The following is a 14,359-nucleotide window of genomic DNA, read 5'->3' as shown; positions in this document are numbered from 1 at the left end:
TTTCTGGTCTTCTTTTTCTCTTGTGCCTTGTGCAGAGCTGATTTTCTGTCTCTCAGGAGATGCTTGGTCTGTGTATCTTTCCTGTAACACCTTGGTTATTGCCACTGTTCCTCCAGAAGGATTTAAAAGGGCTGTCTGGGAAAGACCTGGGCTGAAACTCTTATATAACTGAATTAAACAGAGAACCACCCAACAAGACACAGCCAAAATAACTTGCAAAGTTATCACCCTTTGAATTACTTCAGGTGGGTTGAAGTCAGCATGTGAGATACCTAGCTGGAAAAACTCATGAGTTTGCAGATTGATCCATGGACTAAACAAGATACCTACTTCCATGTTACATGAAGGAACAGACACCTCTGACTCTGACTACAATTTCAACTTCTTGCTCCAGTGGCACAAAGCATAGGCAGTGATTTGTTTGTATGGTACAGGACAATTTTTCAGCCAATCTAAGGTGAAACACAAGAAGAGACAATTGGGATTATTTTCTAGCTACAAATGTCTTGTGTGTAGCAAGATGGGAATAATTTGATTCTCCCTCTGCTCTGCCAATTCTGCCCTGAGATGCCAAACACCAGAAGTTTCAGAAGGAAGGTAGAATATCATATATAACCAGGTGTGTCTGTGTTATTACTTTTTTGACCCACCTCAGATGGGTGGGGGTAATTTTAAACTGGCATACCAAAAAGGCAATGTAAATGAACTGATTTGCACATACACTTAATGGTTTAATGAAGTCAAATTTTACACCTACTACTCATATGTTATTCTCAGAAAATATTTTTCTCCCTAGTGAAAAATATTACTAAACCAATTTTTTTCATTGCTTACAATTTTGCTATAAAATTCTCCTATCAGGATCCAAACTACCTTTTGTCTTTCAGCAGAAAGGGAAATTTTAAACAAAAAGCAATCTTAAAAAAAATAAATTTATCATTCATCAGAAATCCATTATCCAAGAGAAAAAAAAACAAACAAATACTGTGTTAGAATCTCTTGACTGACTGAGGTTTTCAGCCATTATATGCCTACTATTATTAATGGTTTTGTTATTATTAGCCCTGGTTGTTTCAGACAAGCAAACACTTCCTAAAGCAACATTATTGAACAATATTTCATTAATTTAAAATCACTAAAATCTCTTAAAAGACATCCTATAATGGGAAAATATGAGAGAAATGGAGCACTGGGAAGGCTCACACTGAATTTTAAAGCCCATCTGACTGTTGTGTGACATATAAGCACATTGTGTTGTATGCAGCATTTTCACCCTACACAATGGCTTAAAAATATTGTGTTTTAGCTTTTTTCTTCCATTAAAAATTTCATACAAAGTCATGCACGTTAATTGAAGCGGATGTGAGTGAAATGCAACCCTTGGATTTTATTATGTGAATTTAATTCAAGAAAAGGAGGAGGGGGCAGGGGGAAAAAGGCGCCTCAACAAATTGCTGTGGATTTATTTTCTTCATTTATATTAGGTTACCCAGAATGAAAAGGTGCCCAATGGATGTTAGATATAATAGCTAGAGAGTTTAATATGATTTCTGCTGCAAGAAAAACTGGACTAGATAAAAAATCCATATCTTAATGATAGGTAAATAATCCTTTAGTATCTCAGATTTACATGCTACAGGCAGAAACTCTGTGTTCATGAAAACTCTTTTATTCTTGCATGCCATTACTGCAGAGATATTGCTATATTGGTAGATATATTCCTACACTGATAAATAGACTGCATAAACAATATGCCCCCCCATAAGCAAGATAATGCTAGTACAGTCTAGCAATAATAGCTCCCCTGCAGGAGGCTAGATTTTTCCCTTTTTCTAAATGCTAACAAGAACAGTTCTAAGGTTATCCACGTAATGAAAAGCAGGGGTAAAATGAGTGTGGTGCACAGAAGTCTGTTTCCCTCATCTCTTCTACCTCAGGTGATAATGTTGCAGATTTCCTTATCCCCATGTACTCTGATGGCATGTGTGTGTTCATGTGTCTCTGCGCATGTGTATAAGATATTTTCTTATTTAATAAATAAATGTGTACACTTCCCCAGTGTCAATAAAGTTTTAGCCGCCTGTGAGATCCCTGTATATATTGGATAGCTACTTCATTTCAAAGAATCTGATGAAGTCCATAATCCACGGGAATGTAGCACAAGTCCCTGCATGAGGTACTGTACGGTAAGCTGCTAAGAATCACTTGCAGCTCTGCATGGAGCCACACAGTTCTCTTTGATAAGTTGCCCGACCTGAGAAAGCTGAAAATATGTCCATTATTGTGAAGACTGTTGAAAGAGTATTGGATTATTAGTCTAGCTAGTGACAAGATCTTGGAGACTGATTAAGGTAAAGCACATTGTCGATCATGCTTTTAAAAAAGAAGTCTCTTAATTTTCAAGTTACTAAAAGACTGCACAGATTTTTGAATGGTAGACTTTTAGCATCAAAATTTATGTCTGCTTCATAACAGTTGTCTGGTTTTCAGATGATCTAGACACAGACACAATTACTGGTGTTAAGAGTACCACACATACAGCTTCTGTCTCTGTTCACACACACACACAAGTGCACCAAGGCAGTCCTGGTTTAGGGATACTTCCACTCCTTGCAAGCTGATGAAGGGACAGTCAAAGCCATAGCTGTTGTTTTGCTCTACCTTTCTTTGTTCTGGGAGAAACAGGGTAGAAAAGCGCAGTCCCATATGCAACTCTCACACCAGTTTACGTGGCTGTATGAATGACTGGCCAGGCAGAGGTCGGTGATGCTTTGTACTTGGGCTGTGCACTTGGCTTTGCACACTTGTGCTATTGCCTGAAAGACCTAGTTCCTGCTGTATTGTGCACCCCAGTGCCCATTGCTGCCTCTCACCGCTGTCCCTGTGGTAAGTGGTCTCAGGGCTCACTATTGCCTATTTCACACCATGCAGGTCAAGGCTTCCCCTGGCCTTTGAGGCAGGTTCAACACAGAGTGTAGCCATATCTTATCACACTCTGAGATCAGTAAAATTCCACCATGTGGGAAAATCATTTTTTCCTGCTGCATAAGGTCTCACATTTTGTCGTGAATCAAGCAGAAAGAGGAAAAGGAAGGAAGCAGAAAGCTGGTGTTGAAAGCAGCCACTGATGTGGGTATTGCTTTGGAAATGCTTTGCTTTAGAAGTGCCCACGTTGTTATCCATCTTCCTCTCCTCTCACAGAAACCACAGTAACAAACATAACAATGCATTAGCTTAGAGGTTTTTAAGGAAATGAATCTTATTTTCCTTAAGTATTCTCCATTCTCTGCTTATAAAGGAATAGAGGTTGAGAGGAAGAATGTAGGCATATGAGTAGTTTAAGTATCATCATTCACAACACAATGTAAATCCATTTTTATAATTTCTATAATATAAAGGCTATCCCAAAAGGCTTTGCTGTATTAAATAAAATATTTACTGAAGAATAAAAAACCCCCAAACATTAATAACAAGATGGAGGTAACATTGAGAAAGTCAAAAGACAAAGCTTTTTAATCTTTATTTTCAGGTTATGGGTGGAAAATCATGGGGATTCAGGTAGACAGAGAAATGGTTGTATGTTCCAAATGACTGCAGGTAGGAGGAGGAGAAGATTTTTCACCCAGGAATGGGAAATATCAGTGTCAGATAGCATTAAGACGAAAAAAAGACCTAGAAGAAGAGAAAGGGACAAGTGAAAAAGCAGGAACAAGAATTAATTTAAACCTAACTAAATACCACACAGTGGAAACAAGTTTTCACCACTGAGGTTAGAAGCCAAAGCGTCTGGATGGATGTAGTATGGAACGCAAAACTTGCTTTCACATAAACTTCCAATAAGTTTTCATGAGAAATCCAAAACTCAGTCTGAGTTTGCCATAAAATGTAACCAGATTCTTAAAATTTTTCATTCAGATAAATCTAAGTTCCCTTCTGTGCATCTCATTATCCTGGAAAACAAGTTACAGAGGGTCTGAAATCCCTACTTGAATGGTTCTACACCAATTAAGCTTCAGAGGCACAATTGCCCTGTTCTCCTATTCATCAGGTTTTGACAACATTTCCCCTCACAAAACATTAACACTATGTAGAAAAAAGATATTCTACCTCACAAAGGAGTTTAAGAATTCAAAACTAGTTTTGACTTTGAGGAAAAATTGTTTTCAAACTCTCCATGCAGTTAAATAATTAGAAAATAATAATTTCAGAGCATTCATATTGTAGTGTTTGCTTAATTTTTAATGTTGATACATTTATTATCTGAATTTTTAAAAGTTAGGTTTCTTGTCAACTTGACAAGTTCAAGTGTTTAATTCCAAAAATGTAGGAATGGGATATTTCGACATCATCAGAAGAGTTTCCTGGTTTTTCCCCTAAATAAAATTGTTGTTAGACCTTCCCAATTTCACAAAGCTTTTCATTTTTTGACAGAATCTTAGATTTCAAAAGAATATAGGTCTATCAAATTTTCTTTAGCCTCCTACGAGCCAATGGTGTATTTCCAAATATTTATATTACCTCATAAATCAACAGAAAATCTGATCTGGCTGTTACTTTTTCTTCTTCCTGTGATTTTGCTCTCCATACTTTCTGGCAGCAGCAGTGGTGGTGAGATGTCTTTTGTTGCAGGGCCTTATCAGGATGGGTTTGGTAGCCACTGCTCAGCCCTGGGGATTGTTGGCACATGCAGCACAATAGTGCTGATGGGAAAGCTGAGTCGGGTGTGTGTAGTTCACTGAAGTTGAAACAGATGTGAGATTTTGGGAAGGGAGATGTGCATCTCTCTTCTCCTTTTATTACAGGCATTAACATTTCTCAGGATTAAATTCTCCTTGGAGATATAAGCGGGACTTTTTTTCAGAGTGGGCAAAACACAGGGTAGGATACAGACCAGTGTTTCTAATGTGGATCATGTATCTTCTGCATCTGACAGCTTCTTTATCTGCTTAGTGCCTACCTGGTAGCCAGCAGAAGCTGAGGGTGGCCAGTGGCATTAGGGCTGATTACTCTGACCCACCTGATGAGAAATGCTTTCAGCAGGAAACCTGTGAAGTCCCATGGTTCACCAGAGGCCATATCACATATCACCCTACACTGGGACGACAGTAAAACAGCCGCCTCAAAACCAGGATAACTGTCCCCCACAGTCATTTGGAGCAGTTGGTCTTGGCTGTTTCCTCTGTTCATTTTTTTCCTCTTCTTTCTTAAGTTTTTGTTTCACTTAGAACCTTCTACATCAGAAAGATTAGGTTTGTGTTTATCAAGCTCAAAGCCAGCATATTGGTTTTAGGGTATACAAAACACTGCAAACTGGAAGAGGACAATAAGGAAGTGTGGTGATGACAGTGACATGGATATGTTTGTTAAGAGGCACAGAAGGTAAAAAAGTTTGTTTTCTTTAAGTTCTTGCTAAATAACAATGCTATTTCTATATTCTGGAAAGAAATATAACTTAAGATTCATGATTTTTAAACAATTAATTACATTTCATGAGTGCTCTCTTTGGAGTATTTTTGTGGTACTATGCTTTTCTATTTTACAGGAAATGAAACTCTGCAAAGCTTTTTTTAGGAAACAAAAATAAACTGTCATTGGAGTTCAAAGTAGCATATAAAATCTTTATGCACTAGCAAAAAAAAAAAAAAATTATGTAACTATCATATAATGAAAATTATCTTCTAGACCAGTGATGAATAAATTACAACAGTAAAGCTACACATTGGTGGGAATCTACCACTTCAAGGGGAAGAGATCCTGCAAGAAAAACTGATGCCAGCAGAACTCCCCAACTTTCAAGCCCTGAATAACCTGAGAAACATTCGATTCTGGTACTGCTGACTTGGCAAATGAGTGGCCGCAAATCTACGAGAGAAACTCAACCTCCTACACTACACAGTTCTGTTACTGTCTCTTCAGTACATCATTACTGAAAAGAGAAGCTACATCAGAACTGAGATTCTAGTCATTCACTGCCTGTGGCACACATCATTCACAAATTTCAGTTGCAAGACAGTATATTCTTGGAATCTGGAAAAAGATGATACATCAGAACTAATAAATGCAGAGAAAGAATTGTTTAAATTAGGTCATTAAGTTACTCATAATATATTACAATACTCACAAGAGCTTGACAACCTTGTATTTCTCTGAATTTCTAAATGTTGTATGCATTCCTGAAACATTCTTGTTAGCATTTGAACACTCCTGGGCTCTAGTACCTGCTGCCCTCAATTACTTCAACAAGGAATAGCTCTTTATTGGCTCTGTTACCACTTCCACCAGCTGGAAAGGAGGGAAAAAAATGTCGCTGTACAGGTAAATGGGAACCCTGAGATGTTTTCACTTACTGAAGGATGGAAAACATCAGAAATCTCTCCCTCTTGAAAACAATAGAGAACAGAGCTATTGAAAACGGATTTTGAGACATTTACATTCTATAACCAAAAAGCTCATGTTTCATTTTGAAACAGTTTCCAAATGGTGTAGTGACTACCTGGTGTAATGACAACATGGCTGGAGTCAGTAACTCCTGGGTTATCCTCTTCTTTCCATCTCTGGCTCACTAGCTGGCCTTGAAAAAAGCTTTCTGTCAGGTTTGGGAAAACTTCTGTCCCAGTCTTCTCACCTGTAAAACAGGCTAGACTGATAAACACTTACTTCTCCAAGGCAGCTCAATGGGCTTTGTGGGATTCTCTGGATGATGCTTGTAAATGTAAATGAGTTCTGTGAATGTCACAAGTTCTTACATTATAATGTCATGACTTTACGTACAGTTCAGGAACTTTATACACAGATCCCAGGGCAGATGTCATCCTGGGAAATAGAAGGGCTGGAGTAAATATTGGAGCAAGGAGAAAAGGATGTTTGAATGGAAAAAAGAAAATTACTTGTGGGGGAGATAGCACCATGAGAGTTTCTGCTATCTGCAGTCTTACCCAAAATAATCATCTGTGCTGCCATTCCAGCTAGAAACAGGTTACAACTTCATATAAGCACTCACAGAATTGGGGCTTGAAGAAAACAGGAAATAACACACTTTTTTTTTTTACTTTTTTTTTTTACTTTTTTTTTTGTGGGAGAGATTCTAGCTGTTGGGAGCACTATTCACTTCATGGTGGAGTATGGGAGAACTATAGGGTCCTGTGTGGGAGTCCACCAAGAAAAAAATCCCCTTTACAGTCTGTTTCATCTGAGTCATTTCTCTTTTGAATCATGAGGTTGATTACACTTGCCTTCGGCACTTTACTAACCCATGATAAAGATGTAGCTTGAAATCCCCTCAGCACTTCCTCTGGCTGATTTTATTGAGCATATGGGGGTAGACAAAATCCTAACCTGCACAAATATATTTCTTTTCTGAGGAGTTAGACACCTACCCCCTCTAGAATTGAGATGATGCTGCCAGACTGTGTCTGTCCCCTCTGAATATGGTGTAATTTTCCACAAGTCCCTCCCACCTTGGAAATGATTTTGTAATGCCTAAAATAGACTGCTGCCTGGCCTACCTGTGAGGGGAAATGGAGCTGAGAGGGTAGAGACTGAAAATAGTTACATGTTTTGTCTGTTGTGGTGAGTATAACTTTAGTGAAGCAGCACCATCAGCCACATTTCTCATTGTTGCTTTCTAGGTGCTCTAATCTCTGCTCGCTTATTTATTGAACAGCCCTCCATATTTACCTGGGTTCATGAGGTAAAGAAGAGAGGAAATTTATAAAGCTGGAGTGTTCCCATATATTTGCTATGGGAGAACATCAGCTTCTTTTTTTTTGCTGAAAATAAAGGTCCATTTGAAAAACAGTCTCTGTAACAGTGAGGTGTGCACAGTAGATGGAAATTTTTGATGTTTCAGTGGGAATTAAGCACCTCTTAAAATTGCATTCATAAAACTGTAATCAGCTAAAACTGCATAGGATGTACACTTAACCTTGGAAATTTCCCTTTATATATATCACCTGAGGAAAGGATTAATCTTGAATTTGAGACATGTGCCTCTCTCATCTGTAACCATGAGGATAATGTTTAATATCCAAGAAGGAATTGAATATCTTACCATTTTAAATAAAGAATTATAAAATGTTCTAACAAATATCTTCTGCTTTGCTAAAAGAAAATGTGGTTCTTATGGAACAGAATTGAAATAAAACCAGATCAAGAATAAATATTTCAGATGTGGCAGTGAGCAGAGCATGCAAATACTCTGGGATATGACAAGAGAACTGCACGATGTTATAGCAGCAGGTTCATGGTGCTGACAGCTCTAGTTCAGGTTGTTAAACAGTCTCCAGTGAAAATCTGGTTTCTTTTTCTCACAGCTTTTTGCTTTTTCCTCTTTCAGGTAAATTTTTTCAAGTCTTTATTTGAAATCTTACATTCTAATAGCATTAAGAAAAAAAATAAAGTGTCAAAAGATAAGCATATATCCACTGTTCTGCAGCATTGGCATCTGTGAGTTTGTCACGAGTGAAAGGGCTTTAAAAATCCAGTGCACCTAGCCCCACAACCTGTCTTGGTCTTCTGCTATTTTAGGTTGTGGCCCCAGATGAGGATCCAAGTCCTAGAGAGGAAGTTTTAGGCCAGGGATATAGGTATTCTCCCTGTAACTGCATTATTTTCTGCTCTGCAGCATGGCCATCCCAAAATCCTCAAAAGTGAAAGACCACAAATACAGCCTTCTATCAGGAGCTGATATTCAGCATGTTATATATAATATATATATACACATATATACATCTTGAAAAATCTGTCACAGAGTTGGACCTGAAGTACAGGTTACATTAAATATAGAAACAGAAGGTGCAGCGCTCCTGCAGCTCTGCTCCTCAGATTCATCTGAAAATCTACCCTGAGCTCAGCACTATAGAAGTTGGTCAATGAATCTGATTGTGTTATTTTACCACCTATCCTGCTTAGAGCAGTGGGCTGTTCAAGAGTCTAGAGCATCCCAGAAAAACTTTTCCATGTTTCTCCATTTGATTTCCTCAATGCCCTCTTCAGAGGTGTATTTGCAGAAGCTTCTAATTTAACCAATACCAAAATTTTAGGGGGCATAAAGCAAATTCATTTTCATATAGAATCAAAGGGGAATATTATGAGATGCTGAAAATACTTTTGAATGCAACTGGAAGGGAATGCTTGGTCTTATTAGACCTTCTGTGCTGGTTTTGAATTAATTGATAATTGGTGAGAAGGGCAGAAGCCACCCACAGAAATGATTTTTCTGGGAGGGGGCTGCTAAGAGCTTCCTCTGTACTTAGCAGAAACCAATAGCTGGCTACCTCTGAGAATTGACACCCTATTAAACCATTTAGAGGCGAGATCCGCCTCTGTAAAATACACATTTTATAGATGGGCAAGTCCAGGAAATCTCTCTCTTTTTTCCGGCCTTGAGAGGTAATTGGGCTCCGGTCGGGCCGGCCTGCACGGCCTGGCAGGGCCGGGCCGGACGCCAACGGTGGCCGGGCGGGGGACGGGAGGCTGAGGGACCCCAGCTGCTGCTGACATCGCACTGGCACCAAGCCCTGCCCCGCTGCCGGCCCGCACTGAGCCAGGCTCCGCTGGGCCCCGGGAGCGCCTCCGGGCCGGGCCAGGCCCCTCCGCCGCGGCCCCTGGGCACAGGGAGGGGCCCAGTGCGGCCTGAAATCCATCACCGGGGCTGCTGCGGCCACTGCTTGGCAGAAACCATCACCACTGTCTGCAGGCCTGGGCGAGATATTAACCCTCTTCAGTGCACAGATGAGACCTGCAGGCCTCGATCCTCCCTTGGGTGAGAGAAAAACAGTGAGGACGCAGAGAAGGCAACATGAAGACACCAAGGTCACTAAAGAAGGAGTCAAGTCCCAGATGGAAGGAGAATGAGGAGACACCTTAGTTTTGGGGCTGAAAGCTCTTTTGGTAAAGCTGTGGACATGGAATATGATACAGTAAAATATCCTCTTTAATTCGTGAGAAAGGATAGGAGGATGGAGTGTTCAAACTAGATGTGAGCAGAGGCATCCATGATGAAGCAAAGCAGATGTTGGAGTAGCTGTGATCCCATGAGAAGCTTGAACAGAGAGATGAGAGTGATGACGACCCTTTTCCCCCAGGGTATTAATCTTTGTTCCCGAAGATGAAGATGATTGCAGAGATAGATGAAGAGAACCTTTGCTTTTGAACAGCTCATCCTTAAAATAATACCCCATAAGTTGATATGGCCCATGAACTCAGCTGTGGGAAGACTGTGAAAATGGGAGGAGTTTCACAATTGCAGATTTTTTTTCCTGGGCAGCTGCTATTTGTGTAAATGAAAAGCCAGGAGACAACTCTTTCTTGTGGGGAAGTCTCAATGGCATGGCAAGAGAAAACTCCTCTTCCTACAAGAACTGATGAAAGACTATTGTAGAGATAGTAACTAATTTAAAATCCCAGGTTCTGTCTCTACATTGTCAGCTAGTTAAGAAAATAAGTTTGGCAGAGGGAGAAGTGTTCTGAAGGTTTTATTCTGATTCTTATTATTTGTTTAGTTCTGTTAATAAGGGTTTCTTCATACCTTTTAAGCTTTGAGCCTGTTTTGCCCTCCTCCTAATTCATATCTCATAGCAGGAAATAAGTAAATAATTCTAGTAGATGCACTGGTGATTTTAGCCAGCATTAAACCCACAACATTATTTGGTGCGTTGGTCAGGAAATTCAAATTGGCAGACCTAAACAACTACATCTTGTAGTTTGATAGATTTTTATATAGTTTAGAAGAAACAAAGCATTATTTTGTTTTAGAGCTTTTCTTCTCTGCATAACTTGTTTTTATGGCCTTTGTTATTTATGCTGTATTGATTTTAATTCTCAGGCTTATTGGAGTTGTGATATTTGTTTCTTAGTGTCATTTTAATAATAATACTAGATGTTTTCCTCTCAATGGGATCATCTTGATCCCATTTCTTGATCATCTGTAGGCAAAAAAAAGCCTGATACATTATACTTTTCTCTCACATTTTATTTGTGTCTTTCATATGTGGCTGAGGTACAATACTGTTACCCACAAACATGTATGCACTTGACATCAGATGCCAACACCAATTAGGTGTTCCTGATTGAGAGATTAATATCATCTTTACTTGTTTGAAGTGTTTGGGTACTCTATTTTGTTTTGATGGGTTTTTGGTTGATTTGTTTTTTATTTAGCTGGAGATCTCCAAAAGATTGATATGTTCCAAATACAGCAGACATTAGTAGAAGGAGGTAGAATAGCCAATGGATGCACCATATTAAGTGGGCTGCATTTTGGTCTTTTTCTATCACAGGAAATTAGGCAACTCACTAAACTTCTCCATGAACATTTAATTTCTTTCTATGATACATATAAATCAAATTTTTGATCAAAAAGTCTAATGTTCACTAGACTTTTCAAATATTTTTGAGACCCTTGAAACTAAAGTGAATTTTTATAGATAGGTAGGTGTATAGTGTTATCAGATTCTTGTGGCAAGAGCAAGCACACATAATTCATCCCAAAAACTCAAGCTTCTAGTCCTTGTCAGATTTTAAGCTATGCAGAAAAAAAAAAAAAAAAGTTTAAAAAAAATGTTAACACATTGTAAAATCTGGAATTAAGTGCCTTGTCAGCATGTAAAAAATTCAGTTAAATATCTCTTTGTGGTTTGGGGTTTGGGAGGTGTTGCTGTGTTGTTGTTTTTGGGTTTCAGAACATATATATTGTGGTGAAAAACTGAATATAAGAAACTCATGAACCCTCATCCTTGCAGTGCACTAGTGTAACTGTGCTCTGGAAACCACAGCATTTCAAACCTGGAATAACATGGAGAACATATTTAATGTATTTTTAGATACCTTTTAATTTTACTCCATAATGAAAATAATTTGTAGGATGTCATTACAATGTTTTTTTTTGTTCTGATTTTTGAAAAGAGCCACAAATAACAGAAAAATAACACCATGTTAATTAACAGCATCAATTTAGAGTGAAGTTAATGGCATTTTTTGCATTACTAATGCAAGCAGAATTTGGCCCTTAGGAAGTTATTTCATATGGCAGTTACATGTTTGTCTCTGAAGTACCAATACCAGCTGCCAGATTCTTGTGGATGACTAGCAGGAGGTTTCTGCCCTCTTGAAACTGTGGAAAGAGGGATTGCACCAATGACCTTGAGCGTGGAAAAACAAGGCAGAATAGAAAGATCAGGAAAGGGAGATTAGCCCCAAGACAGTAATCAAAAAAATGAGAGAGAGAGACTTGAAGGACAAGGAAGGGTCAAACCAGTTAAATAAAATCTAGGGCTGAAGGTAACAGCAGAGACCAAAGCCCAGGTTTTCACCATTCCTCATGTCTCTGCTCTTTCCTAACACCAGTTAAAATGAAGACAATAATGAAGTTGATTTTCCTAAGTGTTGTTTTGTCTTTGGACACAAAGCTCTCTGGCCTGAATTTCAGAGCACTCACAAACTTTTATCCATATTCTCAATTCTTTGTGACTCTTTCAGGCCATAATACTGAGTGAGGGATTCTTTAAAAGAGAGAGCAAGAGCAGTTACCACCTCTTCTGCTTCCTTTTGCAACTGAGAAATTCAGCTCTATCTGTTCATTATTGAGTTCCACTGTAATTTCTAACAGGATAAAAGGATAGAAGGAGAAGAATTTGTTTTCTATTAGGGAGATATTTTAGAGGGCTGGTTCTAGAGCATAGAAGGAACAAGTATTATCTTCAGCATTCTTAATTAAGAGCCTTAATGCTGAGCTTGCCCTTTGCTTTAAGACATTGCAATCATTGTAATGATTCCTCAATCTGTGTGGTAGATCTACATAGTCACAAGCCTAAAGGATTCTTTAAAAAATCAAAGAAGTTCTTAAAAAAGATATTTTGTTATTTCTCTTTGGTATATACCTTCTACTTTGTGCAACACTGTAAATGCTGTATCTTGAACAGGTCCTCCCAGCTATAGTCTTTATTGCAGGAAATGTGATACTTTTAGAACATTATCTAGCTAAGGATTTTGAAGTCTTTTGGTAACATTAATTAAATAAATCCCTCAACAACTCACTCGCAGTATTATTATCAGTTCCACCTTTCAGTTGAGTAAATTGTGCTTGCTTTGTCCAACCTCAGGTACCACAGCACTGAAAGGAATGAGGGAAGAATAATGCCAGACTTTGTCATGCCTTTCAACACTTCAGCTTGCTTATTTCCAACTATTCTTTTGTCACTGCACCATACAACATTCCAAAGGCCAAGAAGGCTTGAGGGGAACTTTGCCTTTAATATACTGGAAATTAAAAAAAAAAAAAAAAACCACAACAAAAGAACAAAATAAAACACTACAATTTGGACATAAATATTTTGCAGCCAATATGTGAGCATTTCTAATAAAATTGCATTTCCACAAAAATTGTCCATCAAGTTCTCATTCAGTAAGGAGTGAAAGAGTTCTTGATAAACTTCCTGTTTCCATGTTTTTCCTTAACGTTTTGGAACAGAAACTGTTTGGGGATATCCCTAGAGGCTATGAGCACCTTTGGCCAGTCACAACCAGGGGAAACCAATGAATGGGTAACTACATTCCTGAGACATGGATATCCTAGCAAGGTTTTGTCAGCTGCTGATTTTCAGGAACTGCCAGGAGAGCTAATTTTCCTTACTCCAGCCTATGTGAAACCACTGAAAATTATTGGACCAAATGAAACAGATCTGTGGACCCCTCAGGTGGAACAAGATGTTTGTTTACTTAATTGCTTGAGAACTAATTTACCCAGATGCATGTAGCAACTGTAGAATAAGACCAGCAACTTCACAGAAATGCAATTTACTGCTCTTCCTCTTCTCACATTGTCAGTACAGGTCTCTCTGTGGTCTGGTATGTACACATCTAAGGGTATGAATTGTGAGTATGTGTTGAAAGCAATTATTAAATATATACATTTTTGATAGATGACAAATTAAACCATTTTAGAGGAGTGATTATCAAAGATATGAATCAAATTCTTGGCTTAATTTCTGAAGTCTACTGAACTTTTCAAGTTTTCTTCCTGTTATTAAAAATTATATATTTTGTCACTGTTATATGACCATCTCATTCCTCAAAAGACACTTTTATCTGCTAAGTCAATCCCTACAAAATCAACCTATTTCCTCAACCCATATTACTGTTTTGTCCAACCAAACTTTTTGGTTAAGTAAGCTTTTTAAAAAGTGACAGAAAAATATCTCTGTAGCTTTACTTCCACCAAGCGTCTTTTCTACAGGGAATGACAGAAATATTTCCACTCAGCATCTTCACAGGTGAAATGATTTATATTTTCTAGTTCATTATTGCTCTCCAAATAAGATGAAGGATGCTTCTTAGTTATTAAAAAGCAAACAAAACCAAA

General features: G+C 38.3%; 1 long non-coding RNA gene across 1 annotated transcript; it reads right to left on the bottom strand.

Moving 5' to 3' along the window:
• Positions 1–3,486: 3,486 nt before the first annotated feature.
• On the bottom strand, positions 3,487–13,969 carry LOC147652705 (uncharacterized). Its single transcript, XR_015288243.1, has 2 exons — positions 6,494–13,969; positions 3,487–6,282 (listed from the first exon to the last, which is right to left on the bottom strand). It is a non-coding gene; the product is annotated as an uncharacterized LOC147652705 (long non-coding RNA).
• Between the last annotated feature and the right edge of the window lie 390 nt (positions 13,970–14,359).

Source organism: Cyanistes caeruleus, chromosome 6 (assembly GCF_971803275.1).
Source record: "Cyanistes caeruleus chromosome 6, bCyaCae1.hap1.1, whole genome shotgun sequence".
Classification (NCBI taxonomy): domain Eukaryota; kingdom Metazoa; phylum Chordata; class Aves; order Passeriformes; family Paridae; genus Cyanistes; species Cyanistes caeruleus.
This window is presented reverse-complemented; position numbering and strand designations above follow the sequence as displayed.